This window comes from Cydia amplana, chromosome 23 (assembly GCF_948474715.1).
Source record: "Cydia amplana chromosome 23, ilCydAmpl1.1, whole genome shotgun sequence".
Taxonomy (NCBI): domain Eukaryota; kingdom Metazoa; phylum Arthropoda; class Insecta; order Lepidoptera; family Tortricidae; genus Cydia; species Cydia amplana.
In genome coordinates, this window is record NC_086091.1 from 622033 (window position 1) to 648441 (window position 26409).

The following is a 26409-nucleotide window of genomic DNA, read 5'->3' on the forward strand; positions in this document are numbered from 1 at the left end:
TGGGTCAGATGCTAACTCCTTCCTTGTTAGTAATTATAAAAATATATTGGCACTATAATGATATGTATTAATTATATTTGACATAAATTTCAACCTACATGGGGTTTGAGATATAAATCAGCTTCGACATAAAATCTAGAAAAAAACATAACCCTTCATTTTGGCTACGCCGTAGTCGCTACAATCGGATAAGATAACCATATGTCTGACGTCACACCAGAAAGGTATGCGGTTTATATTTGCTTTGTATAACGGTTGAATAATCGCAACGCTATCAAGTCACTGCCACTACACTAACACTATAGTACTGCTCGCGAATACGTAGTATGCTCTCTGTCACACCTACCCGCCCTAGGTAAGTGTGACAGAGAGCATGCGTCGTATTCGCGTGCACCGAGCGTTTGATTTTACTATAACTGCAACATTTAACTGACTAATAATATACCATACGTCATTGTAATAAGGATTAAGAAAGATCAGTGTAAATACGTGTACGGTAGAGGTATGAGTCAGCACGCACAAAACTGGAACATGACAGGGCATCTCGTTCTCACGGCACAGAACTATATAAACAATACCTTAACTTAGTTTTCACTGTAAAAGACGTTTTTTTTAGTTTTAGTGAGTTTTTTATAAAATTCACTACAATATCGTCCACATTGTCAAATGGAACTGACAAAATATTCTGTAGTGTCACACTGCCTCTGCAGTTCTTGTTAAAAGTGAAAAAATATATGACACTTTATTAACAAAAACTCCGGCAGAATCGGCGGTATCGTCTTGGGTCGTCCCATTCGTTTTTCGTCAAGTTCTTAAATTAGTCCTATTCTGCTTTCGTCACCCATTCTACATTCGTCACAATGTAGAATGGGTGACGAAAGCAGAATAGGACTAATTTAAGAACTAATAGGACGAATATTAACGAATAGGACGACCCAAGACGATATACCGAATCGGCAGATACAGTCGCCATCAGATATTTCGGAGCGGCAAGGCGCTCACAAATATCTGAACACGCCTCTATTGTCAAGGCGTTAGAGTGCGTATTCAGATATTGTGAACACCTCGGCCGCTCCGATACATCTGTGACTACATAATTCCCTCGATAAAAGTCAAGACACATCTGCCAGACAGACCTGCCGGCCACATACAGATCTAACTTTAGCGAGGGATATACAGGTTGGCCCATTTAGATCGGTCAGTATGGGAAAGTCTGAAACTATAAGACATACGAAGACTTAGGAACCATGTCATCGATTTTAATAACAAGAAAAACCGCATCCATACATTTAAAAAAAAAACCTGTACTCAAAACAATAAAAAGGCGGTGGTCATTTCGAACACTTACTAAAATAAATTAAAGAATATGAAAGCAATTCATTTTATTCATTTTAGACATCATGTTTCATAGTAAAATTTACTGCTTAAGACCTACACAATCGATATCTAAATAGAGATAGTTTTAGTTTTATTTTTCAAAACGTCCGGGTTCGATTCCCGAGCTGAGTACAGGTTTTTTTTTTAATGTATGAATGCAGTTTTTCTTGTTATTAAAATCGATGACATGGTTCCTAAATCTTCGTATGTCTTATAGTTTCAGACTTTCCTATACTGACCGATCTAAATGGGCCACCCTGTATAAAGTCAGAGTTCTGCAACGGTACACCGTATGTGAAGACCTACAAATGAGGTGAGAGATCGCATTGTCTAACAATATAACAGCAATGGGCGCCATGACACAGTTACTGACCCTACGTGAACCTTATTGCAAAGAGATAAGGTCTATTGATGGACAATTGATTGTGTTGCTGTTAGCATATACAAAAGTGAGTTTACTTTGATCTGCGAAGAACACCTCATACAATCCGTCCCGATGCCAATTCAAAAAGTTTGGGCCTTATAACTTTATAATATGACTACTGTTTCAATTTACAATTCCCGCTTCTTAGAAATGTTTTAACATGTAGCCTATGATTATGAAGGCTTCGAACAGCAAAAACTTGCTCCATCCGAAATTGAATAAACAAACACGTCGCGTACCACCAGCAGCACCCACACTGTTAAGAGCCAACAGGAGCTAAGATTTAAATATTTTAGGTAAATATACCCGTCTCGCTAACGGAAGCGGCTCCTAAAACTAGTGCGATAAGGACAAGGCGAAAAATCCTGCGTAAAAATATCAAAAATCGAGGTTTCGTACTCGTCTGTTTCTTCCTCCAAAACTTAACCAATCGTAACCAAATTTGGAAATCTAAATGATTATGATATTATCTGTGTCGGACCGTTTTGCTTTTTTGACTAATTGATGTCAGTTTTGAATAGCACGCCTCTCATTGCGGCATAGTCAATTAGGCCATTTTGGCCATTTTTGAAGGGCTCTAGGGCCTTAAAAAACAAAAATATCAAAAAAAAGCAAAACGGTCCGACACAGATATTGACAATATTAATCTGTGTTGAAAAAATCATTGCTCTAGCTTCAAAACCCACGGAGGAAACAGTCGAGTACGTTTGTATGGAGAAATGACCACTCCTGTTGGCTCTTAACTGACAGTTCGTAACCTTATTACAAAAGGCATAAGGTCAACCGACGGACAGTTAAAAGTGTTGTTGTTTGTACATACATCCCTTGCTTATAGTTTTTCCGTGGTTGTGTAAAACTCGCAAAACTTACCTGAAACAAAAAGATATCGTATCTTAGTTTACTGAATCAACTATTAAAAGAGTGACACATTATTGTTTCAATGTACAGCCATATGTTGTCTATTGCCTGATAACAGTTCTACGATAAAGAAAACATCATTGTTATTATTGTTCTAACTCCAACAAGTTGTCATCTGAAAATTTGTCCTTGAGACCTTCGCCCTACAAAGTTCTGTTTTGACGGGACGTCGGTCGTGACCTCATTCCACGCGAAACTATCCTGTGTGAACTTCACTTTGTTGTCTGTGGGATTATTACATTTATTACGCAGCCAAACACGTAGTCTTTTTACTAGGCACTGCCAACAGACAGTTGTCAACAGACTCAAAAGCTATTGATTGATCTTTAGCAACAGTTGTGTTCTACGGGAAGATATTTTTGCTTCGACGAAAGGTATTTACGAGTAACAGTATTGTGGTCCGTGTCTACAAAAGTAAGGTTACACGGTCGATCTTAGATAGAGGCAATTGTACAAAAATAAAAATTCAACATGAGTAGAAATAAAGGTGTGCCTGAAGGGTATCCTAAGGTATGCTAACTACTCCAAAATTTACATTTAACTATTAAAATGATCGTTCTCAAGTGTGAACTTATAATTATATCAGCCCCAAGGGCCACTTGATGATAATGCAATGACTCACAGTATTTTACACGGACAGCGAATTCCTATCCTATCATACCTACCACATTTATATAATAAATGTACTAAAAGGGTCCGCCCTGTCTCCGAAGTTTTATCCCTGTAATATTAAATTTAACATGAAGCCATTGCGAATTTATAAATAATAATTATGCACTGATTCATCACATTTCAAGCCAACAGCGAATTCCGATCATAAATAATAGGAGTACCTCAAGGGTCCGCCTTCGTCCCATACTTCATAATTGTAAATGGAGAGTTTATAATTATATTAGCCCTCAAGAAATCAAGGGCCCCTGGATGATAACGCACTGAGTCACCGTTCAGGCCGTTGGCGAATTCCTATCGTCTGCCATCATGGGAACGGACCGGTAATCATGAGGACGCGTACATGACTACATTAAAGGGATTCTTTGAGACCTGATTTGAGAGTTTTTACGAGCCGGCTAAATTCTTATGAGAAACTGCAACAAATGTGTATATTTTATGGCCTTTTGATATTAAGGACTAGGAGAGGAGTAACTCAAGGACCCGCCTTCGGCCCTGTATTCTTAAACTTAAACTCTGGCCTAAATGCTATCAATTGAGACTAAATCTACAAATAAAATTAGATCTACCTTGCCCTAGTAATACGTTTGACGCCCCGCCACTGCTCAACACGGTTTTAACACTTAAACGGTACACTTGAGTGCAATTAACACGGGCCCTAGACCCACGTCATCAATTAACTGGTTTAAGACAAGTGTAAGACTAATTGTGGCAAGTTCTATTCCCCTCACAAAACAATATAACTATGTTCTTTAACTACGCAATATCTGTATGTATTCGGGGATCAAGTAACGCTGGTTTATAAGGCTAATTGTACATGGACACGGCATTAAAGTACATTGACCTTGCTCATAACTCCCATTCACGCTCAATCGAACAAGCTTTTAGTACCTTGTCGCAGACAGTGATATGACGAATTTGAAGCGCATACTTGACCGCCTCAGTATGACAAGGTATCAGATAGAATTTAGAATGCTCAGCTGCTCTGTATCTGTAATATCTGTATCATCAATCATCATCCATTAATTGACAATTCTTAAATCTTATTGCAAGGGCATAAGTGTAGTTGTTAGTATGCCTAAAAGTACAGAAAGCCTACTATTGTCGGACTACGCTAACTTTGCACGACTTGACAGTGAGAATTCATACATATCCATACGCCATACTTGACGTAGCACTTGGCGTGTAAACTTACCCTGGCCAGGCGTGTCTCACTCCGCGATTTCGTCGCTTTGCTACAGGTAGCTAAAAGTACAACCGTTCCGGCCCCAATTTTGGGGAAAGCCATAAGCCGCGCGTGGCGCTGTCGCCACCTAGCGGCCATATCTGTGCTGATCGTAACAGACGCGTTTTGTTAGAGAGTGAGTCTTCTGTACTTAGTACTATTATTTATTCTGTGCCCTGGCCCGAGTCTAGAGGGAAATTAAATCACTTAGCTAGCTTCTCTATCCTCCTGAGTCCCCCCTGATTATTACAGTTTTGAATTTGGATCCTTCTTATATTCCATTTTAATTCAAAATTCGATTTGAATGAAATCCTTTATAAAGGCCTCTGGGACTCAGGAGGCTATATCTCGAATATGCAAGAAGTTCTGCGCAAAAACCATATATCTTTTATATCCACCTAATTTATAATTTCAATAATGTTTACAACAGTTCCAACTACAGTCGGCACTACAAAGGTAAAAACAAGCTATTACCGATAACCCGGTAAACTCGGCTGAGCGTGACCAAAACAAACATTAGACTTTAGTCCTTTGTGATAAGGTTTAGGAAATTTTCTGCGGCGGAACGAAAGGAGTGTTATTCTTATTTCGTATAGTCGCAATCAGATAAATCGGAGCGGCTAAGGCGCTCACAAATATCTGAACACGCCTCTATTGTCAGGGCGTAGCAATCAAAGAGCTGTTTTTATACTCGCATAGTTGTTATCTCTCTAGGTCAGATCCAGCATTCGAAATTTTAATCGCAGACACAATGGGACTACAGCAAAGACGTCCGCTCGCCTCTGACTCATAGCTTCAAATGACACTGCGCCGTTTTTTCTTCTGTGCAAAAACAAGGCCGCATATTTTGACGTAACAGCCAGCTATCTTTAACCTCTGTGAGGTTACGGTTTGCTTTCAGTTAATTGTTTTAACGGGGTCCTGACATGATATAAGATAGATATCGTGGACACAGTTAACTGATCTCTCGTAAACCTTAATACAACGACATAAGGGCTATCAATTGGCACTTGTAGTGCTGTTGCAATTACAATCCAAAGAATATCAAATTCAAACCTTCCTGCAACGATATACGGTCTACCAATGTGTTTGAATACTTTGAATGATATTGAAACTATGTTGCAACTTAAGTATTTACTTAAATTCTTAGATAGGATCAAAGTTCAAAACGCTGTCGTAAAAATCTCTACGCAAGGTAAACTAGACCGTACCTATTTGACCTCGATTTGAAAACCATCACGAATCGGCTTTGGCCATTGTAACCAAATGAATATGTAAAGCAATTTTAACTGGCTAGAATCCTTGAAAACTGACTAAAAACGGAGAATAGACATTCAAAGGCGAACAAGTCAGATGATAATCTCAAATCTCAACAGACACTCTGTCAGACAAATAATGAATACACAATTAAGGGGTCAAAGTAATAAACCAAACAAACATCCAGCCAAAGCAAAACAACACTAAACACGTCACAATAAAGGTCACAAGGCAGAATCCCTATCTTATCTAGCGACACTCCTATGACCGTTCCGCTCAAAAGTAGGTTATCAAAGCAAGTTTCAATTAGGATTGTAGCTTGTATGTACAGTCACTGTAAAATAAATCATATTTTGCACCTTCTTTCTTTCGGAATAAGACCTCAAATGCATGAAGATATTATTCCAATGTATATGAGTAACACGGGATTTACGACGCGTTACAAAGATTTGAAGAAAAGTCTTCTCGACGTTTATGTAGTTGGCTTGTGATTCTTGTGATGTGAAGATTTGCGAGCTAGAAACTTTACATTTACAGTCTGACCGATCAGTGCTATTTGATGGAGTGTCTGGAATCTTGTAGAACAACAATAAATCCTAAACCTTAGTTCTTTTGAATCTGGTGAATTGAGTTATAGGGCTGTATGTTCTTTGTATGTAATGTAATGTAATTATACGTCCTACTTTGGCAACCTGGAAAACGTAAATTCTAAGAAGCTAGATAAAATGCAATGTACATACAAGCTCACCCTAAATACCCCGTGTTTATTCTAAGCAGTTCAAACGTTGCATGTTCCGCTGTTCTAAATATTGCCATGGGAATAGTAAACAATTACAATACTCATAATCATAGTGCCGACACCAATACAGAATATTCATAATACACTTCAATCTAAAATGTATTGTTTAGAAAACAATGAAGATGAGGTATTGGAATTGACCCAGAATGGGCATTTACGTTTACAGTTGTAGGTTGTAGGTTATGTTTTTTTGGTCTGCGGACCGCACCATATTTGGAATATTTAGTTATACTTCAGTGAGCGTATAACAATATTTATCGGTGAAAATGTATTGTAGGGAAGAGAAAGTGCTTATCTAGTTGACCTGACTGAACTAAACTCAGGTTAAACAGTGCAAAGGAAATGATGCTCTCAGAGTTTTCAAGTATCTAACGGTCATCTTTTGGAAGTTTTGGATGAGCGGTATTACAAGCGTCTGTAATCAGTAATCACTGCTTATCCCAATGAGATACTTGGAGTTTAGGTGTCGTTCTCAGGTAAAAGGTACCATTTTTGGGTCGGTAGCTTGCTGAACAATTTGTTGACCTTCAAACTCTTCACTAAGTAACTATTGCTTGAAACGTTTATACAGACTTTTCGATTAGAACATTTTCAAGAGAGTTTGCTAAAAGAGTTTCGATTTAATCTTACATAAGTACTGTAATCTGTTTCCAAGTCCATAGATCCGCCATTGTTGAAGAATTATTAGCTGTTTTGTTATAGACAGCGGCTCCTATCGCAGTTATATAACTTCCTCTTTTATGATTCCCGTTTCCCATGTAAGTAATGTTAATGTAATTAATCGGAAGTTCTTTGTATTGGTCCCATTAGTATATGGAACATGCTGAACTGCACGTATATTTTGTTACCAAAGTATAATAGATTACACTTACTAATGAAGTTCGCCAGTCGAGGTATTTAGCAGATGGCGCCATCATAGCTTGCCCTGTCAATCCCTAGAATGGTGTGAATTTTTTGTTTTTTTAATGCCCTGGATGCCAGCCCTTTAAGCCAAATCTCATAGACAAAGGCAAGCTATGATGGCGCCATCTATGCAAACCTTTGACAGTTGCCATCCCCATTGCTGGACATCACGCTCATTCGTTCGTCTAAAATCTAAATAAATCTTCCTTATATGTTTTTGGAGTTTAATATGTCATTGAGAGCCTGAGAGATGAGGACAGTTCCCAGCAGTAGGACGTATACAGGCCGAGTTTTTATATTTATTTCATATAATAATAAATATATCACCAAACCTATCTTTGTATACATGTCATTACATCAAACTATACTGAGTTTGATTCACATATATTCCAAGAAACCTTTTGCAAGACTGTTACAATAACCTTGCATATCTAGATCGTCCCATTTATCCAGAAGACTTAGAAATACACTTACTCAGAATCGAGATGCGGACGTCACATGTCGTCAGCCCATCTGATTCTTATCCGCGTTCCTATTGGTTGGCAGAGTCGAGTTCTGAGACCAACCAATTTACCCCAACATTACAACTATTACAAGAAACCTTTTGCAAGACTGTTACCATAACCTTGCATATCTAGACCGTCCTATTTGTTCAGAAGACTTGGAAATCGAAAATCAGAATTCAGAATAGAGAGGCGGAGGTCAGTGACGTCACATGCCATCAGATCTGATTCCTAGTCGCGTTCCTATTGGTTAAAAAACGGAAAAGTCGCACTACTACAACGCTGTGGATTGTGAATTGCATTACAGTTAGTTATAATCGAAAGCATTTCTAGTGAATCGCGTCGATTCTAGTGTTAGTCCAAACAGCAACACTCTTAACAACTGTCCATCGGTGGACCTTATGCCCTTTGTAATAAGGTCCACTGATGTACAGTTAACAGTGTGGGCGATGGTAGGATACCATCCTCATTGACACTGTCGATTAAACATTTGCATTGCCAACCTTATTGCAAAGAGATAAGGTTCACCGATGGACAGTTAATAATGTTGTTAGTAGATCGTTTTGTCCAGAGAAATATTCCTATATTGCGCAGTAAAAGTACGTAATCAATCATAACTCATGAAAATAAAGATGACGGAAACGTCCATTGAAATAATGAATGACGTACAGAAATGACATATCTGTTAGTAAAAAATGCAAAGCTTTTTAGGGTTCCGTAGCCAAATGGCAAAAAACGGAACCCTTATGGATTCGTCATGTCTGTCTGTCTGTCCGTCCGTATGTCACAGCCACTTTTTTCCGAAACTATAAGAACTATACTGTTGAAACTTGGTAAGTAGATGTATTCTGAACCGCATTAAGATTTTCACACAAAAATAGAAAAAAAAATTTTTTTTTGGGGGTTCCCCATACTTAGAACTGAAACTTAAAAAAAATTTTTTCATCAAACCCATACGTGTGGGGTATCTATGGATAGGTCTTCAAAAATGATATTGAAGTTTCTAATGTCATTTTTTTCTAAACTGAATAGTTTGCGCGAGAGACACTTTCAAAGTGGTAAAATGTGTGTGTGTCCCCCCCCCCCCCCTGTTACTTCTAAAATAAGAGAATGATAAAACTAAAAAAAATATATGATGTACATAACCATGCAAACTTCCACCGAAAATTAGATTTATAGTTTTTTTTAATACGTCATAAATCTCCTAAATACGGAACCCTTCATGGTCGAGTCCGACTCACACTTGGCCGCTTTTTATTTCTGTTGGCAATTCTTACAAAGTGTAACGAAATATTTAGTAGCAAACCGTCATAATCATAATGTATGAATTTATTTAAAGTCTTCAAACGGAACATGACAACATTTAAGAATTACGTATGAAATATTTGTCTGCGCAGAAAGGTGTACATAAAATCGTTCACTATTCTGTCTATTTCAGATTCAGGAGTAATAAAAGATAAAAGCAGGACTTGGCCAATGCGGACTTACATTTTGATATCAAAACTATGTCATTTTGTTATCATTCGCGTGTGCATTAGGCTGGTACTTGTCCGTGTCAAGACGCACAGGCAAATGATGATAAAATAACATCATTGTGATGACAAAATGTAAGTTTAGACATAGAATAAATAATAGAGTACTAGGTACAGAAGAAACACTCTCTAACAAAACGCGTCTATTACGACAGATATGACCGCTAGGTGGCGTAAGCGCGAGCATGCGTCCGTTCCATAGCGGTGTGCGGCAACTACTATGGCTAGTCACCAAAATTGGTGTGGGCAGAATGTATGTACTTGTAGCGACGCGGCGAAATAGCGGAGTGAGCCACGGTGGTTTGGATTGGCCTCCCTAACGTTTTTTCTGTTTCGTAATTCAAATGGTGTTATTTTAAGTCACCATTTCAACCCTTGCTGCAGAGATAACTGGGCCGTAAAGCTCTTTATTGTTGGATGCACCTGCCTGCAACGCAATTCAAAGTTAGATAACAAGTAACAACCCCTTTCCCTATAGGGGAGTCAATCTAGGACGCAATAACTAGACTAGAATAGTTTTAGTTCCAGTATTCATCGCGTTGAATGCCTGGAACGTGTTTGTTGCGCTGTCTTTTTTCTAGAATGGTAGTAAACAAGCACAAGTGTGAATGTATTTGAAAATACATAATCGCTTTGACAGGCAAAGATAGTATATTATTAAGTCGGCATATCATATTGCAATGCGGTTATGAACTCAAATAAAGCTACACTGGCTCTATCACTACACTTCTGCCCAAGATGTCCCAATGGAGATTATGAATGGAGGAGATCCCAATATGGGACCGGCAAAAAACTCGACGGGACACATCTTTATAATTAACAGTTCATGCATTAAAAGAAAGTCCAAAATAGTGTGTACTTTAACTTCAATAGAGCAATTAATAACAGAAAACATTAAATAACCGAAAAACTACACAAAGGCACGAAAGGAAAACAATCACACTCAATTACTCAGTCATGCCATTTGGTAACATTAAAGTCATCAGGCGAGCAAAAGCAAAACGCGTCCGGTTAGAGTCATTACTTACACTCATTACTCTTTTAGCGTAGGAATTGGACACATGATAGATATTAATTTGCAGAAAAACTGAGGACAGTTAGAATCCATTAATCGACCGCTACGTTATTTGTAGTTTCCCACTGAAGTTTTTGATATTTCTGTATATTTCCCTCGCAGTCGAAGTCTGCAAATGCCCATTTGTGGTTTTCCGTCAGAGAAGGGTCCTTATGCTTCATGTACATAAGGACCTTTCCATCAGAAAAGAGCGTTGCACATAGAGCATTTAATCCTCGACCCATCTCGGCCCTCACTTATATTCGGACCGATAAAATTATCGATATCATTTTAAATATCCGAGGCATTTGCCTGGCATAAAATTACTTTATGCCTTTGTTGTTGTATAATCTCGTAAGAAAAAAGATGGAGGTGTAAGGCCCATTGCAATAGGTACAACCTTACGGCGACTCGTTGCTAAATTGGGTTGCCGTTCAGTAAAGGATGAGATGGCAGCATATTTTCAGCCACGTCAAATAGGTTTTGGCACTCCTTTAGGTTGCGAGGCGGCAATCCATGCGACTAGGCATTTTGCTGAGTCCCGTGAGAACAGCGATACCGTTATATTGAAGCTTGACGTCAAGAACGCATTTAATTCGGTAGAAAGGGATATAATTTTGGAACAGGTAAAGACATGTGTTCCAACTTTGTATCCCTTTCTTTTCCAATGTTATTCCTCTCCGAGTAACCTGTTCTTTGGTGACAGCACGATCTCTTCACAGGTTGGTGCTCAACAAGGAGATCCGTTGGGTCCTCTGGTATTTTGTCTTGCGATACAGAATTGTATAACGACTTTGCAGTCACCATTGAATGTGTGGTACTTGGATGATGGCACTATTGGAGGAAGCCCTAATGTAGTTCTGGATGATGTGAGTAGGCTCTTACCGGCTTTGCAATCAATTGGGCTGGAGGTAAATTCCACAAAATGTGAGCTGTATCCATGTGGTACCTCAGCATTAGATTCCGTGCCTAACTTCCAGTCGGTTTTTCCAGGTCTCCGGCTGCTGAACAAAACTTCATTTTCCTTATTAGGAGCACCCATTTTTCCAGAGGGGATGAGCTCGGCGGTTCAGGCCAAGACTCAGGCGCTGGAGTCTGCTTTTGTACATTTCAAACACTTGTCGGCGCACGTTTCACTCATTCTTCTACGAAACTGCTTTGCAATGCCTCGTGTGACGTATATCTTGAGAACTGCACCGATATGGAGGTTTGATCAAGATGTACAGGTGTTTGATCGTGTACTTCGTCAGGGCTTAGAGGGTGTTTTGAATGTCAGCTTCGATGAACCACAGTGGCGCCAGGCATCACTTCCTGTTCGGTATGGGGGTCTGGGGGTACGTTGCATGCGTGACGTCGGTTTGGTGGCTTTCCTAGCATCATTTCATGCGGCATCAGGTCTTGCCACTAGAATTCTTTCCTTCAATGGTGGCAATATCTGTATTACATTTCTTCAGGAGGCTCTTTCCGAGTGGTCGTGCCGCTTTGCAGGAGTTGAACGACCAGAAAACCCCTCTTCACAAAGACTTTGGGATGATATTTTGTGCCGTGAGTGGCATAAGGGCCTGTTGGAGAGTGCTGTGGGGAAGGACGTTGCCAGGCTAAAGGCTGTTAGGGAACCTGAGTCCGGGGCATGGTTGCATGCCTTGCCGACACCACACTTGGGAACCTTACTTGATAATGACACGTTACGGATGGCGGTAGCACTGAGAATCGGGGGCAAGGTGTGCGAGCCACATCAGTGTAAGTGCGGGGTAATGGTGGAGACGGATGGACACCACGGGCTAAGCTGTTTACGGTGTGTGGGTAGGATACCTAGGCACTGTGCCATCAATGAGTTAATAAGGCGAGCTTTGGTGTCGGCGAACGTCCCATGTATCATGGAGCCCCAGGGCCTAAGTCGTTTGGACGGTAAGAGACCGGATGGTCTTACACTTGTTCCTTGGGCGAAGGGCCGCAGCTTGCTTTGGGATGCCACGTGTGTGAGTACTTTTGCACCCACTCATCTCGCGCGCACGGTGAACAAGGCAGGTGCAGCGGCTGAAAGTGCTGCTAGGTTGAAGCACAGCAAGTACGCGAACCTTGAACAAGTGTACGATTTCGTCCCGGTTGCCGTCGAGACGGCGGGGCCTTGGTGTGCCGAGGCCAAAGCCTTTATTAAGGATATAGGGCGACGTTTAAGGGATAGGGGCTGCGACCCTCGCTCTGGTTCTTTCCTTGTCCAACATATATCACTGGCCATTCAGCGGGGTAATGCGGCCAGTATTTTTGGCACATTTGATCCGGGAGACAATCAGAGTGAGAGGTGATATTTTACTTGTTAAGTTACTTTTACTCATTCTTAGGTTTATTTTAGTTTATAATTTGTATGTTTAATCAGTTAACTACCTATATTTTTGAAATGAATAAAATAAATATTTGGATCTCGTATTTAAGCAACATGATACATGATATTGAAAGAAGAGCATAGCTTCCACCACAAACACACAGACATTTTTATAAATACACAAAAGCTAAAAAAAAGCTTTTCCCTCCACAAAAATCCCAAAAATATTCAAACATCATCCAAAGAGACCCTACACACGAATATGCGGAGTATGATATAACAAGCAAAGCTCTTAACGACCTCTCCAGACGACCTTAATGACGAGAGGATCCCCGTTTCAGAAAATCAGATGTTGAAGAGGATTTTTAAAATGGAACCGGCTCTATAAAATTAATGAAAATAGGAAACGATTCACAATACTTGCTACAAGTACGCTTATTCACTTTATTTAGATAATACCTACAAAATAGTGACCGAGTCTTTATTTGGGTTGCGCTAAAAAATACTCAAGGACTCGACTCGGGACTTATCATACTCGGAAGTTCGGAGTTCTTCGAAAGACTCAAAAGGTCTCGAGTAAGGTAGGTAGGTAGGTAGGAACCAACACTATCTATAACAACCCTCTTTCCTCTTCAATATTAATTTATCTTTTTTTTTTATTTGTTAGAAAAACTTCCAGCTAGAGTAACTAGAGTAAAATTATAACACTTCCATTTCGTATTGCTCATTCAACTGTAACGCGGTAAAACGCGCATAAAAACGTATACATAAGGTTCCGTCACACAGGCGCGTTTTCCGGGCGGGGCGTGAGCGTTTTATATGTAAAAGCGGCTCGCCCCGCGCACGCCCCGCCCGGAAAACGCGCCTGTGTGACGGAACTTTAAGCAGTGCACCGAACAATACACATGTCTTTAGCCAAGTTAGATCATAAATATTTACCAATTGACCAAACTGCCGAATATATTGGAAACGTGTTGCCAGTTGGCAATTGGTTTTATTGACAACTTCCGGTGGTGCAGGATGTGGCAATGAGCCAGTTAATCGTTTCACCAATTACGCTAAACTCATGGAGGATTAATTACACTCATATGGAGACAATCAATTTTTTTTTAATCCTAAATTCGTAATCAGACTACAGACTTACAGAGAAAAATATGTGGCTTTCTATCACAGAAGGGCCTTTATGCTCCATGTGCAATTGTACGTATATAAGGACCCTTCTCTGATAGAATGCCACATATTTCATTAAGGAGTAGTTAACATGACACGACCCCTCATCACATCAATACAAGGTGATTAACATTTAAGTCATAACACACGTCATACGTCGTCATACGTCACCGCTCTTACGTCACAGTTAGCTCATCGTAGTCGTCTGACCGGTCCAACTAAATATAGATAGATGCTAAGAAGTCTTAGACCCTTATACAGCTTAGATGTTTCTAATTCCTATTAGCCTAACTAGCAAACTGAAGTCAAAAGCAACGTATATTATATTACAGTCAGCAGCAGAAGTTGCTAAGCGGGCGAGGTGTTCAAAATTACCTGGATACGCTCTTATTCTCTTACCAAAAAGTTGCGTCAAGATCATTTTGTTTTGAACACCTCGCCCGCTTAGTAACTTCGGCTGCTGACTAATGTAAAGAGTAATAATGCGAAAAATGTAAACATATCTTTGACGTCCACTGCATTCATGATTCAAACAGGAATCAAATTGTATTTCATGTATGCCTCGTTGATAAGCAAAGCACGCCTTTACTCAGTCTCGCAACTTCACAAGGCAAACAAAATATCATTTGACTATCCATTTTCACACACTCCTCAAAAGTTGACTTGCAACTTCGATCTTTATTCCAAGCGCAGAAGGCCGCAATTTCTTGCCCACAGTTTTACGAGTATTGATAAATACGTTTAGGCTGTTGGTAAACAGATTGGTTGTTGCAATACCAGTGGTTTACTGCCGGTTTTGTTTGCTTGTTTGACATTAGACATGGCTACAATCACACCGTGACGCAGTAGCTTAGTGGAGTCAGTGGGGAGACACTCCTGACTGCGGGCAAACTCGGCTCCGTTCGGCTCAGCATTGCTCCGAGCAATTATTATAGAGTTGACACAACTTGACGTCCCTTTGCGTGCACGACCACAGATAAGATAATGACTTGAATTTTGACAACCCTAAATAGCCGAAAGGGATAGTGCCATAAGTTAGAAAGGGATATCATGATTCGACCCAGCACCCTGAATCGCTGTCAAACTTCGGTTTTGTAGGAAGTAGTGTTGTGAATAACGCTCATTTCGAGGCATAAAGACTCGAACCCCTAAGACTCTCGAGGCTTAACGCCTCAAGGGCGGCAAAGACGATTTCTTACATCCATACGCGTAAACTAAATAAATACAATTCTCATATATAGTCGAGTCTTGAAGACTTACGAGTCTTGTGGGCTCCAGTCTTTAAGCCTAAAAATAAGCGTTATTCACAACACTGAGGAAGTGTCCTTTCTGTACAGTAGTACTATTTACTACTTATTCTGTGGTGGAGTTCAATAGAAATGGCAAATAATCAAAAGCCCTTGCTACACGGTCGCCGACAAGCCCCTCAGACCGCGTGGCCTTGGTCTGGACGGACCGTGTAGACAGTTGTTTCCAACAAAATTTGACCAAAACTGACCAAGGTCAGACCAAGGTCAGACGGTTAGTAGGCTTGTCGGCGACCGTGTAGCAAGGGCTAAAGGAATTCAAAGCACTGTCCTTGAACCATCGTCGTCGAATACGCTCTTGAGTAGGTACAAATTTAATAAGCGGCAATGTAACATAAAATGTCCATGGGTCGAAATGTATCCGTAAAAACCCTCAAATCCTTGAAGGTAAGGAGGGTTTTCGATCGAAGGCAGCTGGGCAACATTTCCAGTCGAGTCGGACATATCGACGCAAAAAGGCCTAGCAGCCTTTCTTTCCTGGCGTCTGTTGGCTCGTTGGGAGGACGACATTCGGAAAATTGCGGGTCACTTCTGGATGAGATTGGCTAAGGATCGGGATAAGTGGCGTACTCGAAGATAGGCATATGCTCAGCAGGGCAATATAAGGCTGATTTGATGATGGTATGATGATTTCTTTCCTCGCCAAGAGTGCTAAGTTTTTGGTGTCGGTGTGACAAGCGGCCGTCACATACGATCCGCTCTCTAATTGAAGCGTTTTCGTACAAAGCTTCTATTTGCGTGAGCATTAAATTTAATTACTGATTTACTGTCTTGCGCAGTCCATCGGTCAGTGAGCACAAGGAATCGAAGGTCTCACGTGTCGCGGTGGGAGTATTTTATATCCTAAACCAGTGGTTTCTAACCTGGGGGTAATTACCCCCGTGGGGGTAAAACTGGTATTTTACGGGTGTAATAAGCTAACCTAATATAACAATACAACAAACGTACACGTTTTGTTTTTTATTACCATTGGGAGGAGGGGTAAAATGAGGTTCCCTAGTTAGTCATAGGGGTGACCGGACTGAAAAGGTTAGGAACCACTGTCCTAAACTATCAGGTTTAAAAGATCGTATTAGCCACAAATGGTAGGATCCTAATAGATGTGGTATACGCGTACGTCCGTGAGGAACAAAACATACGCAATGCGACACTATGATTGGTCGAATTTATTTGTTGCCCACCATAAGTCCATACTAATTTACGGTGGCGAATAAAAAAAATGTGAGACTGTGACAAGGACAAACAATAATAGCGCTTTCACTGCTACTCCTGCTGAAAGATACATAAGACTATCCCGTTCGGTCATTTCCCCCAACCCCTCATGCCTGATCCAGTTAAAATACTAGATTTATGGTATTAGATGTTCTTTGAAGGGAAAAAACAAAACAGCTCGTGACTTTATTGTGCTGAACTGAGGTTTACGGCCACCCCACACTAGCGTGTTGGAGTCTAGTCAACTGTATGGCCGCTGCTCGACGCAAAGTTGGCGCAACTCCGCAGCGACGTCATTTTCCATAGCGCTGACTAGACGCCAACGCTCAAAAGACGCTAGTGTGGGGTGGCACTTAAGCTTACCTTACTTACTTAAGCTCAGGCTTACCCAACCGTTTAGCACTCTATTCGTATTTTACTATCATTAGAACAATGGCTAAACAATTTGCTGTGTGGCCCATTCTTTACGGGACCACTAATTGCCTTTGTTCTTCTAATTAATCGTAAGGATGAACAATCAGTGTACATTAGACGAATTCTATTGTTTTTGTTTCAAGTGGGATACAATGAGAAGTAAATTTAATGATTACTATAATAAATGGACGTAGTAAATAACTAAAAAAATATTACATTTTACCACGCATCCAAAACACATCTAGCAACATTGATATTTGCCTCAATCCGGCAACGCGTGCTCCCGTTGAAGCTCCTCGTTGTGGAGCGATCTTCGACTGATGTCTGTGTCTCACGGAAGTTTTGTTATTAATTAAATATTTTGAATTGCTTCGAAAACAAGACATATCAACATTATATTTAAAAAATAATGAGTAAATAAATAGTACACTAAACTAATTAAACTATCTGTTATCTTACAAATATTGTTATCGCGGCCCTACTGTACAGTCGCCATCAGATACATCGGAGCGGCCAAGTTGATCACAAATATCTGAACACGCCTCTATTGTCATTGTCAAAGCGTTAGATTGCGTGTTCAGATATTGTGAGCACCTCGGCCGCTCCGATATATCTGACTGCCTGCGACTGTACCAGCTACCTAAGATGTAGAATTGTAGATGCAACGAAATGAATCGATCGATCAATGCCGTAATGTAACGCAAGTGGCATGCGATTAAGCTGTAGCATTAAGGTTTGTAGAGGCCCTGTATATTTGCTTAGATAGGTATTTTCATCACACCGACCCCCAAAGGTGCGAAATGGCCTCTATTCCTCAAACAATAAGGTGCTAAATCAAACGCTTTACTGATTTATTACTCTTTGTTCAGCCAATGGACATTTTCTTTGTTACAAACGCTTGTGGTAATGGTAATGTTATGGTTAATAATTAACATAGTTAAGCTGGTATTGTATATGCAATCAAATTAAATAAGTTTCATAATTCATAAGTTACTGTGATTATTTGAAGAAGACAGCACGCAGAATCAGAATCATAAGAAGAATCTCATTACATTGTGTTAACTGTAGCCAATAAAATTTTGAAAATACGACTTTTTAAGGTCTAGCCTTAAAAAGTCGTAAGAGCGTGCGACTTTCAATGCGGAGGTCGCGGGTTCAAACCCCGGCTCGTACCAATGAGTTTTTCGGAACTAATGTACGAAATATCATTTGATATTTACCAGTGACTCGCTTTTCGGTGAAGGAAAACATCGTGAGGAAACCGGACTAATTCCAATAAGGCCTATTGGAATTAGTCTCTGGGTTGGAAGCTCAGACAGACGGCAGTCGCTTTCGTAAAAACTAGTGCTAATTCTCGGGATTCACGCGAGTGTGCATGAGAAATTTTTATGTCCGAAATCTGGCCTATGTTCGAAAATAGGTGCTCCACTTGTTCGAAGCGGTGAATTGTTTTTATTTTCACGACATCTACGCGGGCGAAGTCGCGGGCAGAGACGGTTGGATACCCCTGACTGTATCTCAGCTGCCCTTCACAGCTTGTTCACTATGAATTACGAGTACAAACAGTAACAGTCTTAACTGTCCATCGGTGGACCTTATGCCTTTTATAATAAGGTTCACGAACTGTCAGATAACAGTGTGGGCAATGGTACATTCAGCATCCAAAGTAGTGGATGAAATAACGCGCCGAAAGTATATGCCACCCTATAATCATTTTTTTTACAATAAGAAACAGTTTGAAACCACACTCATTGTCTTACACTTAGAAACATATATCTCTTTATAAAGGTTCCGTCACACAGGCGCGTTTTCCGGGCGGGGCGTGAGCGGGGCGCGCCGCTTTTGCATATAAAACGCTCACGCCCCGCCCGGAAAACGCGCCTGTGTGACGAAGCATTAAACATTCATTGCCAACCTTTGTTTCTAGGAATTTCCAGATTATTAGGGCTGAACAACATACAATATTAGCAGTGTAATAGCCATGACGTAACGTGTATAATTGGTCGGTTTCACTTAGATCTGTGATATGCCTACGCAAGAATCCTTGCGCGCACGCACGGCCGAACTGAATCATCGTGGAACCTTGTCATAATACACGTAATACCGCGTTTACACATGCGAAGTCGGGAGGCGAATATTGAACGCGAACATAATAAAAAAGGTAACAAGAAGCAACGCAAGAAAAAGGTAAAAAGGGCTTGTGCACAAATCACGCGAGGTTCGGGGGGAGCCGTATACGATTTTAGTTACATTGCGGACCATTGAGGTTACGTCAATTCAGCCGACCGATCAAAACCTGCAATGTAATGAAACTCGCATGCGAGTTCTCGCATGAGCCCTTAGATAATTTAGATATATATTGCTGGGCCGGTCACATCTGCCGCATGCATCCAGAAAGAGTCGCTACCAAGCGGATGCCAGAAGATTTACGCAGATGTGGCAGACGTAAATGTCGGGACGACCTAGACACTAGACACCAACTGGCCGGAACCACTAAAGCGGGAGACGTGGAGAGACCTTTGTCCAGCAGGGGCACACGGGGCCCGTTTCTCAAAAGCTTGTAACTTGTAATACAAGCCGATGTCACTTTTTGACAGCTTTTGTTAGAAACGGACTTCCACTTGTATTACAAGTTGCAAGCTTTTGAGAAACGGGCCCCAGAAAATTAAGGCCTTTTGATTTTTACTATGCTGGAGCATACGAATGTCTCGCGATTCGCAATGCCATTCGCACGCATATGTATCTCCATAGTACAGTCAAAGAATTTAATTTTCTACCCATTTTGTACAGTCATTCAGTAGCAGAAGTTGCTAAGCGGGTGAGGTGTTCAAAATTACCTTAACGCGCTCTTATTCTCTCAATAAAGTCGCGTCAAGATCATTTTGAACACCTCACCCGCTTAGCAATTTCTGCTGCTGACTGTACTTTGTCACAGTGACAATAGCACAGAATAAGTAATAGTATTATCATACAGAACGGACACGCACCGCCCCGCCCCGATTCGGATTACCTCGCCCGCGACAGGCCGCGAAATGAATGTGCGTAAGTCGCTCTACTGAGATTCCGTCAGGATTCCGTCAGAAATTCAATGACGCGTGTACAGACGTGCCGCGCACACATATAAACGCAAATCATTTTTGATGTATGGCGTGTCCGCCCTGTGACAATAGTATGAGGTCTCTAGCGACCTTTTTATTGATTGTCACTGTGACAAGGTACGAAATTGGTCGGAAATTAAATTATTTCACTGTATTATGACTATGATACCTACGTCAAATGAAAACATTAGATCAGCGGTTCTCAATCTTTTTTTTTTGACGGAACCCTTTTGGAAAGCGAAATACTTGATGGAACCCTACAATAAAACAATAGTTTTTAGAAGTGTATTTTTTTATTAAATAAGCATAATTCTAAATTCTTGCGGAACCCCTGCAGGGGTGTCGCGGAACCCTAGGGAACACACTTTGAGAATGGCTGCATTAGATGACTAAGATAACCTGAATAGCTAGGTCACTTACGAAAAACTATGTTGGTTAGATAACCAAACAGAGTGTAAAATTATGCACCAATTATGTTATTCAATGCTCATAATAGTCATAATTCCATATAAGTAGGAGGAATTAAAACATTGCGAACATGAAACTGGAGCTAGACCAAGTCTGCAACGATTTTGATAGCATATGCAGTGCAAGTGTTGTTTATGGGTCTCTACTGTTTCCCAAAAAGTTTTAAGTCATAATTTAAAGGGTTCGTCACACAGGCGCGTTTCCCGCCTGGAAAACGCGCCTGTGCGACGAAGCCTTCAATTCAATATTTGCGTAATATGGCTCCATCGATACTGTCGATGATTTCGCCAACGTCAAAGTGTATCCCACGTGGGATCGAATTAATAAGTATTATTTGTAAAAAACTTCAGCCAGTGTACGGTATAAAAGTATAAAATTATGGCCTCTAGGGCTCTAGCCAGCCACGGTTAGAGGTAGAAATACCAAATGCTCTAGAGCACGACGTTGTTCGGTAGTTGGGTTATGCAGCTCTTGTAAAGCGATAGCTGGACTTTACAAGGACCCGCGTGGGTTACCCGGCGTTGACGCCAGAATGGTGGTCAAACGCGTTTCATGATTAATTTTTCATTATCTGCACACTTCCACATTAGTTTACTGCATAATACGCTATCAATATTACACTTTAAACAACATTAATAAGCAAAAACAAAGAAATGAATCACGAGGCGATGTTATCAAAATGGCGGTCGACGAATAACCTCCGACGAAGCCTTAAGTTTGCCCGCAATTTCGTTACTCATAATTAGGGTTGCCAGATGGTCGGGATTTGGCGGGATTCTCCCGATTTTTTGCATGTGTTCCCGATTCCCGACAAAGTGATAATTGTCCCGAAAAACAGCTTCACGTTATAAAATAATAATTTCAAGTTCCAAACTGTCGTCGAGCAAGCGAGCGACCCGCGTCGAGCCCGTCAGCGCGTGCGCGTGGCGAGATTGGGCAGAGCAGCTGACGTAGTGCCAATAATGTAAAATATCGTTGTTTTTAATACAATTACTTTACTTTGAATGTTTTTTTTTTCCCGACTTAAGTCCCAAATCCCGAAAAATTGATATTTTTTCCCGATAATAGCGACTTTCGATCTGGCAACCCTACTCATAATTCATTTGGTTCAGAAACGCGTCACTTTTCAGGATTGCCATAAAACTAACCTAACCTATCTATAGGATAACCTAACGACAATCCTGAAAAGTTAACGGTTTCAGTTTTATGACCAGTGATCGGAATTGGTAGTGCCATTTCACGGGACTTCGGTGCGTAAGCTTAGTATGGATATACCTTTTCACGCCGGGATTTCATATTACCTACTTCAATTAAAGACATGCCAAGAAATAATTTTGTGAAAAAAACCGGCCAAGTGCGAGTCGGACTCGCGTTCCAAGGGTTCCGTACATTAAGTCCGACTCACGCTGGACTGCACATTTCTAATAGGTTTTCCTGTCATCTATAGGTAAAGAACTATTTTGTGCATTTTTTTCAACATTTTAGACCCAGTAGTTTCGGAGATAAGGAGGGTTATGGTCATTTTAACTGCAGAATAACTGCGAAACTATTAATTCTAAAATTATAAAAAAATACATGTGTGCCAAATTTCAACTTAATTGGTCCAGTAGTTTCGGAGAAAATAGGCTGTGACAGACGGACGGACAGACAGACGCACGAGTGATCCTATTAGGGTTCCGTACCTCAAAAGGAAAAAACTGAAATAAGAGTCTTGGAATCCCGAGTCTTATCCATGTTAAGTACAATGTTTGAGGTCGTTCACCCCAAATGGCACTACCTATTCCGATCATTGTTTATGACTAATGATAATATGACAAACAATACATTATATTATGACTTAAAACTTTATGGGAAACAACGGGACCCTGTCATAATTTCATGGAAGTTTGACATTTAAAATAACACTTGCACTGTGTGTGCTATCAAAATCGTTGCAAACTTATTTCATATTGCCTACTGAATCTTTCTGGTTTAGCCCATTGGTTGACTGGTAGAGAATGACTCAAGTCCGCCATTTATGATCCAATGAAATGAATAATACCAATGTAATACCATGGATTGCGATTAAATGATTATGATTATGATTAAGGGCCACTTGCACCATCCCACTAACCCGATGTTAACCCGTTAACCCAGTGTCAAATTGTACTGGTAACCATGGTAACTCCAGGTATAACCAGTTAACACCGGGATAGACGGATGGTGCAAATGGCGCTAGTACGAATTAACACTCCAGCCAGTGTCCAAAACTTTCAATAACACAAGACACAACTTTTGTTTTTTTCTGTAAGACCTACAACACATACCTATGCATGTGTGCACCAGACAATTAGAAACCCACAAGGTAAAGTGAAGTCATTGTATATTCGTATTTATATGCGTATTTGCCAGGTGTATTATGTCATTCTTATGAATGGCTATTAAAGTGTGGATTCTGTCACTCTTGTAAGCCAAGGTTTTGGGTTTACCTACTTGGCAAGCATATAAGGTCAATGTGGCTAATTCCGTCATAGGGACTATTCCGTCTACTAGCATTTTTCTCGAACAACAAACAAAATTGACAGTTTCATGGATAAATCAGCCCTTGCTTTTAGTTTCAGCAACAAAAAGCAGATGGTTTTTTTTTCCAACGATTGAAAAAGAAATATACACTTGTGGACGGTATAGCCCCTATGACGGAATTAGCCACATTGACCTTACATGACAAAAATAATGATTTCTCTTTATCTTTCTAAAAAAATAGTACAAATACCTACTTATAATGGATACATAGCAGAATGTCCAAGTCGCAAAATGAGCACTAGTGCAAATGGATAAATAACTTGCTGTTCATTTTTCAAAGTTCAAAGGTTTTTTTTTTATAAAGATCTCTCAAAGACAAAACTTTTTAAGTTATGATTTAGTTATGACAGTATTTCAAATTCAAGTTTCAAAATCCTTTAACATAATAATGAATAAAAGCTGCAAAGGATAAAAGGTTAAGAGCCTGTTAACGATTTTAGAGCCAAAATAATTTAGTCATTGAAATTGTACACCTTTTGTTATGTAATATGTATCTAAATAACAAGTATTGGTTTCTATTAGCACGTCTTCTCATCTTGCCTTTTAATAATGAGGTCTCGAGCGTGAGTCACGGGCAATATATGACGAGAAGGGGCAGTTTTTAAAAATTCATCAAAAAATTATAGTGGTAAATTATACAAAATGATGTATAAGAACAGTTTCAGGAAACGTTGTAGATTGTTTAAGTATCAAAATTACTTTGAAATTAAGTCCATTTTCACGGAAAATTGTCACTTGTTTTGAAGTAATTACTGGTGAAAATTGATTTCGTCTAACTTTCTTGTTCAATATCATATAACAAAAACGTAATCTATAAAAGTTGGAGTAGAGAATATGTTTAATTAATACAAAATGACCATGTTTAGCAGTCCAAACTTACAAATAAGAAATTACGAATTATTATAATTATTAAATTACGAAATTTACAAATAAGATCGACAAAATCAATGCTTTACGCGCGTTTACCTAAAAGTCCAAAAGAAAAAAAAAAACATTACTAATGTAGTGAGTCTGTTTTCAAAAAAATGATCTGTAAAAGTGCAAGATGTGAAGACATGCTAATAGATACCAGTACTTGTTATTTCTATTACATAACAAAAGGTGTACAATTTCATCGACTAAATCTAACAATTTTACATTTTTGCAACTAAAATCGCTACCGGCCTCTTAAAAGAAAAACTAACATTTGTATCAATAATTATAATGTTGGCATAGATCTATGTTTACAAACATTAACAAACAAATAAAACTTGTTTAAAATTGTTTATCAACATTAATGTGATTAGGTACTTAACCTTTGCCACATATTTTTCATATGAAGCCTCACTGCCGCAGCCATATAAAATGCACCCTAAACTTTCTGGGACATTGTCAAAGGGCAGGATGCCCTAACTGTGTTACTATTATTCATTGATAACTCGAGTAGGTACTCTGATCACTACATCCTTTACACCAGTGATGACTACAATAGTGTTTGTAATTCTGTGTCATACACACTACAATACAGTGATAACAATAAAACTGAATTGCAGATGTGTAGAAAGTAAAATGAGTGATTGTATGTGCAATAAGCATCGACACGAACTTTTACGCGTACCGTTCGGCGTGGACAGTGAAAATAAATAATTTACTCCCAAAATACGCGGCAATGATGTCACTGGCAGTCATACCGTCCTACGCCAGTTATGTCACATCCAATGAACAGAGGTCAACTCCAATTACCAACTCGACCTCTCATAAATACAGGACTCCAAAGCATTCATTATAGGTCACCGCCAAAACAATAACAATACTTTCCAAAAAGGATAGGGGACTGACAATACCACATACTTCGTCATCTATCCCGTTCTATCTAACCAAATCGCCGTAAAGTAAACAAGGATAGAATTACGTGTCAAAACTTTACGAAACAAAAAGTAATATTTATAAGACACTCCAAACTATTTCAAAGTACTTTCAAGTATTAATTAAAGGGTCAAAGGGTAGTACTAACCGTTATGAAGTCAACATAAATCCAAAACAGATGTCAGGCCGATGTTACTCGGGAAAACAAGACACAAAACACTGATAAAACACCTTGTTAAAACTTAGATCACAATGTAAGCACTGGGTAACACAGCATTCACTGACACAAAAGGACGGCACTTCCACTTCAGTTTATTTACAACGATGATTATTCCACGTTTATGCACACAAACATTCCGGGACGTCTGTCGTGCTCCTACGAAATTCGGCCATTTTGCTATTGAAGAAAGAAGGCCACCTTTCGACCAATAAACAAACAGATTGCTCGTCTAGTGCTTCCATCTGACGACGTATCCATCTGACTGCGTCACACAAAAAAAAGTTTGCGCTGCGTTTAGTTATTGCAATTTCGACATTATTGTACTCTAGCAACATTGACGATTCGGTCCATATGTCAGAAAAAAATATGTTGAACGCACCTTTTTCAGACGTCACGAATGCGCGAATATTTAAAATTGACAATAACTTTTTTTTGGAAAAGGAAATCCACGAAATTGGCGAAATAGAAAGGCAATGTTTTAAAATCCTAATATTTACCACTCAAATATTCTGATATTTATGCAAATTTATTGTAAACCATGGAAATAAACTTAAGGATCAGTGTTATATCGTTAGGAATTCTGCTGTTGATGGTAAATAAAACTAATAAAAGACATCACATTAATTGCAAAGAAATTCCAAAGTCATTTGTACTTACATGTTGAATAGTTTTATATTTCAGGATCTGAATGTAAACCAATTAAGGACACACTTGGCACACTTACAAATTTAAGTGATAAAGGTAAACTTTTTTACAGTACTTACATATGGGGCTACTTTTACGCACTAGTGCGTAAAATAGCACTTTTCGTGCGTATGTCGAAACTTTAAAGTGCCATATGTACTGTAAAACGTTGTTCGATACACGTGCGAATAGGTAATTCGCAATTCGTGTCGATTTTTTATCGCCACTCGTTTCGAATTTCCTCTTTTTCGCACTTGTATCGAAAATAATTATTTCCATCCAAGATCTACCATCATGTCCATCATGGTTGTGATATTAAGCACTACTTTATCTGTTTGTGTTTTTTTACAATTTATTTTTGTTTTTCTAGAACCAGAAGGATACACTCAGTATTTTCGTAAAGCCCTGATGGACGCTAGCCACGTTTTAGACAACATGTTACAGA

The 26409-nt window shown here is 39.6% G+C and overlaps 1 protein-coding gene across 1 annotated transcript in view; it reads right to left on the reverse strand.

Moving 5' to 3' along the window:
- The window catches only part of LOC134658789 (uncharacterized), a 248583-nt gene extending 223046 nt beyond the window's left edge, over window positions 1-25537 (reverse strand). Inside the window, exon 1 of the mRNA XM_063514436.1 lies at window positions 25209-25537. The gene's annotated coding sequence lies outside the window, so the exon portion shown is untranslated. The remainder of the gene's footprint in view (window positions 1-25208) is intronic.
- Between the last annotated feature and the right edge of the window lie 872 nt (window positions 25538-26409).